Source organism: Diadema antillarum, unplaced genomic scaffold, assembly GCF_040938485.1.
Source record: "Diadema antillarum isolate AM-2024a unplaced genomic scaffold, OU_Dant_1.0 seq00000367_RagTag, whole genome shotgun sequence".
Lineage (NCBI taxonomy): Eukaryota > Metazoa > Echinodermata > Echinoidea > Diadematoida > Diadematidae > Diadema > Diadema antillarum.
Genome location: NW_027271368.1, coordinates 1,205,207 through 1,211,484, shown reverse-complemented (window position 1 = coordinate 1,211,484; position 6,278 = coordinate 1,205,207).

Genomic DNA, 6,278 nt, shown 5'->3' with positions numbered 1-6,278 from the left:
GGTTAGATTTCTATTTTTGAACCCCAGCTCTCTACCTTGCAGAGGTGTTAAGGTGAATCCCATCAAAATAAAGAAATGGAGTCCCATCATTGGCTTTAAATAGCAAATGGTATTAGAGAATCCAAACATTTTAGACTTCAGAGTGAAAGAGGCCTGACATTCTGAGAAAACAAGGAGAATTTTCAGCCAGACTTATCTTGTGTGTCAGTTTCTGGTGATTGTCCACAGGAGATAGTGTTTACTCTGTGTTTAAAAGCAATAATGAGTGGGACTTTGGTTAGCTCCAATTTACTGCAGGCCTTCACTTTGAATGCTATGCATTGTACTTTACTCACAGTTTATATAGTGTCACAGACACCGTTTCTTATTTTGCTCATATTTGTTTCTTTTTGTTTTGCTTTCATCCAATCTCACTACAAGATACTGTGCCATATTTTTTTGTGAAAATCGTATTCAATCCACATGCAAAGGTCACCAGTGCAACCGTATAATCGTGCCCTGTGATGTTCACAGGCATGGGTGCGATGAGTAGTGTGCTCTTATTTGTGTTGTATATATTAATCACCACATATCAGCTCATGTGTGCAAAAATTGGACATATGCAATATATCAAACTCATACGTTTCAACATAGTCTTCTCATAATGGAAGTTGTAGCCTTTTTCGTAGTGTGTGATACAGCGGTGTACCAATGATTGCCTTTTCCTTCTGTTCGTAGACAGCTCACCATAGTATTAAAGTCAGTTGAAGAAGTTAAAGAAGTGTTTATATGTCTTGCCAAGTGGCAGAAGAGAGAATGATGTGAATCTATGTGTGTGACGAAAGGCATTACTTACAGGAAGTACTTTCATATATATACTTGTAATTACAGATTAAGTTATCTTAGTGTGAAAAAAAAAGGTCTGTATATATACTACTTTTTGTTTTGTGGGGGGCATGTCCGTATAATGACATGCCTTCAAGATTTGTATGTTTCCATGTTGCTTTCATCTAAAGTATGTGAGACAGTGTGACATGTTTATCAGTTAAAAGTACTTTGTGATAATGTGTGTTCTTTTTTTGGTACAACCTATTGTATGTCTTGTAAGTATATGTCAGGATTCAAGGAACGGCGCTGACATCGTAGTTTGAAGCTCGTTGGTATTAAGAAATGATCAGCTGAGTGGCATGTTAGCTGTCACAAGAAATGTCAGGTGATATGCAATGCTTTTACACTTCTAGTAGCGACATTATAGAATTTTACCTGCTTCATTGGCCTTCGTCCGTGTGGATGAAGTGTACTGGCTGCATATTCCACGATGAACAACTGTCGGTCATGAGTGCTATTCTGATTATTGTAGTTTTCTTGTTTGTGCAGTATTGGAATGTGTACTGTCTTTCACATGGCAGCTTTACCTGCCCATAGCTTCTCAAGTGTGCCAACAAACATGTCACATGTTCACAGGTACAGGTGGTCACTTGTATGCATCTCACGGGTATTACAAAACACATTTTCTTTGGATTTCGTCGCCAGGGTGAAAATTGAAAAGTATTTGCAAACAACAGCAGACAGTATGCTTCCTACAGTGTTGGTATTGTAGACGAAGACACACCTGAATATGCAATATAAATCAGCAATACACCTAGATGTGCCTTGGAAATACGGGTACCATGTTGGTGCCCTCTGTAGGGGAGAAACGGAAAGGCAACTGAGAGTAGTTTGCATCATCTGTCAAATCTTTATGTTTGTCCTTATTAGAAGAGCAGAATTCAAATGCCAGACTGAGTTCCAGTAACCTGTTTGCTACATTTGATAGCTCTATACTCCTGTACTTATGTGTTGCTCATTACTGCCTTTTACTATTTACTGCTTTGCTGACTCATATGAAGCTGAATATTGTCTCTATGTGGCATAAAAGTGAGATGGCATTACTGTGTATATTTTGGTTGTTTTTTGAGGACTCGTATGTAAGGCGTGGTACCTTCTGTTGAGTTCTGCTTGTAGCACATCTCTGCCAGGTAAGAAGCCTTGGAATACATTTGTTTACACCAGCTCATTGAGGTCATATAAGGGTTATGAGGCTGATTCTTTTTTTCTTTTCTTTTTTTGACAAAGGTTGTGACAGTACATAATTGACATACTATGTACCATCAAACTTGGTTAATCACCCACCTGTCTATAAAGGCCAGATTATATGTTTGCCTTCAGTACATTTCACATGTAAATGCATCTGTCTTTAAATAGGTCACCTGCAGATGAAGATGGATATCATCATTTTTCCTTCCATGGTCTTTCTAAACAGGTTTCCCTGTACCATCCCTGAGACTAATTATAGTAGTGAATCAGTAGGCCCCAGTAATCTTCTATTTTTCCTTTGAACTACTTGTCATTCAGAACAATTAAAGCATGTCTGTAGCCTTGATGGTAGCGATGACGCAAATTGTTTTATTTTAGCCGCAAAAACCCAAAATTTGTGCCAAAGATGGCACAGCTGTTTTTATATCAATCATTGCAGAATAAGTGAGTATGTAATGAGTTCACCCCTCGATGAATGAACCATTGAGAGTTGCATCGAAAGGGATAAACTGTAATCATAGTGTGTGGGGGAGCCCTTGCAGTAATCCAGCAACTATGAATGTGAATTATCATCATGTCAGAACTATCAAAATATAGATTGTGGGGACTTTTGGAGACTTTTATACTTGATGAAAATTTGTACTCTTTTTATATAGTGCATTTATATCATATAGAGCAATATAGAAATTTGAAGACCCTATTTTGGTATGATGAACTTCTTATGAAAAGGAATATCTTTTCAAATTCTCAAAAGAAAGTAAAAAGAAAAAATGGAATTTTGATTTCCCACCTTTTACAAATTTCAAGATAGGAATTTCCATTATTTGGATATTGTCCATTTGATAAAAGTTACAACCACAATTGTGTTAAAGTGTTCAGTTTCCGTTTTTGAAGAAAGGGTTTTTCTCCCCTGCACAGATAATATTGAGCTTTTTTCATTGATTTTAGTTCGCAATGATGTTAAAAGAGTTGCTGTGAAAATTGTGGTTCCCAGGGGTTTTCATGTTCATGCTGATTTTTTTTCTTCACTTTTCACTATGTGCTCCAGGGTACTTCTGAATTTTGAACCACAGCTGTGTGGGCAATGAAAGCTCAAGCAGTAGGCAGAAGTTTTGTGCAAAAACAACTAATGAGGGAGTCCTTTATTACTGGCCTTTGTCAGCTTTGATAGAGATTTTTATCCTGGGAGACTTGTATCATCGACATTACAAGATACCTCCGATGCAGACAATGTAGTACTCAGAAATTCACTCGTCCTCTGTGAATTTAGATAGTAACATCAGAAGACACTTCTAAGCTCATTCTTAAATCAAAAGACTAAACTTGGTTAAAAGCTGATTCGTGATCAAAAACTAGACTCTGCTAAAAGTTGATTCCTGATCCAAGACTAGGCTCTGTTAAAAAGCTGATTCTTGGTCAAAGACTAAATTCTGTCAAGAGCTGACTTTTTGATTGAACGCTAGATTCCAAAGCCGTCAACTCTTGCATAAGTTTTTGGCTTACTTGATCTGTCTTTTCAATCTTACCGTTAAGAGTTTCTTTTTTTTTCACCAGGTATTTTCAAGTTCAAGCGTTGTTGCTTTCGTGCCATTCAGATTTTGATAGTTGGCATTGTGTTGTTGTGAGCATAGTTATGTTAAAGAAAAGGTGTTCTTAAAGTTACGTGTTGAAGATTTTGAATCTGAATGTTCTTGTTTTCTTCCAAAGTACCTGTGCATTGGTTAAGATCTTGATTATTGAGCCTTATATACAGAAATTAGACATGTATACAATGTGCACACAGTGAAATTTCACTTTGAAACCAGAGTGTGATGATAATGTTATTACTATTGACCTATTAAGATGATTGTGTCAATGCATTGTTCAAAGATTTTGAATGTCTACCAACAATGCAGGTGAATTTTAAAAGAGCAAAAAGTGTCTTTCGTGTGACATGTTTTCATGTACTCCGTCAACCCACTCTTGACTACCAATTAAAGATCCTACTAAAGTTCTCTGCTGGATGTTACGCCATTAACAATCTAAGAACTCTCCAGTTAAATCAGAAGTTAAATCATCCAAAATATTATCTTGCCAACTGAATATCTTTGCACATTTCCTTTGTGGAGTACAGAAGTGGGCACAGAGAGAGAGAGCTCAGACACTTGGGGTAGCCCGCCAGCTATCTTGTGCCCTGTAAGATTACACAATAGTGTAGTTCAAAGCCAGTTTGAATAGTTTTTGCCCATTTTTTGTGAGCCCAAACTTAGCCAAAGTATGGTGGTGCTAAACTGGGGTTGATTGATGTACTCAGTAGAAATAGAGTGTGACTGAACTCAGGAGTTGTAAGACCCCCCAACTGCCAACAGAACTGTTTGTTTGTATAAATGCTGCTATAAAAGAGAGAGGGGAAGAAATAAAAAGTACATGAATGACATCATAAAATAAACTGCTGCTGATGGATATCCTCCATAAAGAACAAAACATTTTTTCTTTAAATATAAAAACCATAGAGAGATTTTGAGACCTTCAAACTCAACATTTTAAATGTTTATTTCTTTTACTTATACTTATTAATACCACTGGTACCACATATCTTCTGCATGGCATCTCTCTTTCCAGTCATGCTGGATATGAAATATATTCTGGTGTCCACATTAAGGCATGACTAGTCATAAACACAAGGTTCAGATATCCCATCCCAAGTAGCAAAGAGCTTGCTTCATTCTCTCCCCCCCCCCCCAAAAAAAAAAACAAAACAAAACAAAACAAACAAACAACAACAACCAAAACAAAAACAAAAACAAACTCCAGTATTCATTCCGAACTTGCCAATATGCAGTATTACAAGTGTTACAAGTATTAAAACACAAAACAAAAATAAAGGGGGAAAAAAAGAATGTGGCTTCTTGGATACAATAGCTGCAGTACTCCCAGCCAACTTGGTTGTGCCCCAGCTTGTATCATAGATGCAATGATTATATGCTGCAAGTGGTATGCACTGCTCTATGAAATAGAACTGTAGTCAGTATTGACATGCATTGGTTGGTAGGAAACTGGACTTTGTTAGCAGCAGCAACCTTTTGGCTCTGAAAGGAGGCAGAGAATTTAATGGAAAGAGGGAGAAAATGACATTTCTTCCTCTATGGGGAGGGTAGATGAGATGAACTAAATCAACCCTTGGTTCATTGCATTGTACAATCAGAATATTATTAAGGAATGGCCACTCTTTTTATTCCTACGTATTGATTCTCTGTACTTCCTTTATGATACAGGGATTCCTGTTGCCCAAAATACCATGTTCCCTCTAAAAATGTAAATATCGGAGTACTTAACGCACTTTGTACTGGATAATTCAATTCGAACATAACTGAAATGTCAAAAATGAGTATTCATAATATAATATTAAAGTAATGGTGCTGTATTGCATGAGTTTGTCTGGCAGCTTTACCTGCAGAATTTCAACACATTTTTAAGAGTGGTACATGCATTGGTCAAAATATTGAATGTTAAATGTAAAATAGGTGTAAATTGTACAGCTCAAATTTTTCAAGTACTCAATGGTGCTTAGATAACTGTACTGCTCTGAGATTGCTGATGACCGTACACATTCAAAATGTAAGGAAGAAGATGTTGTTACGGGCTGGTTTCATGCCTGATTTGAAAGTGTTACTGTATTCCTCTTGTTCTTTCATCTTTTGTATTAGTACTGTTTTTCATTCATTGTTACTTGCTGCTTTGTGATTCAAAAATGTTTATGGGAAAAACTGTTGAACGAGTTTGTGAGAAGAGGCGAAAGTCAAAATATGCAATTACATAGAAAAAGAAGAAGAAGTGATTTTGGTGAGAAAAAGGTGGTAAAGATGATTTATAAGAAAAATTAATGCTGTGAAAAATCAATAAAGATAAAAGTACTCTATGATTTGTCCACAGTGCATGATTTACAAAGAATGTGATTTGTTGGTGATGGGGTTATGTGCCAAAATGCTGTAGGTATCAAATGTAACCAGTTCTACCCAGCCTTTGTCCACTATAAAGATATTCAGCGAAATTGAGTTGCCAATGTAATGACAACATGGTAATTTCTGCAGCAGAATTCTGCCATGATATGGTGGGTTGATAAATCTTTTGTGGTATGTGTGTGTGTGTGTGTGTGTGTTTGAGTGGCTGTGTAGATTGTGTGTGTGTGTGTGTATGTGTGTGCATGTTCTTGGTAAAGGCTTCCAATTGCACATACATGTACT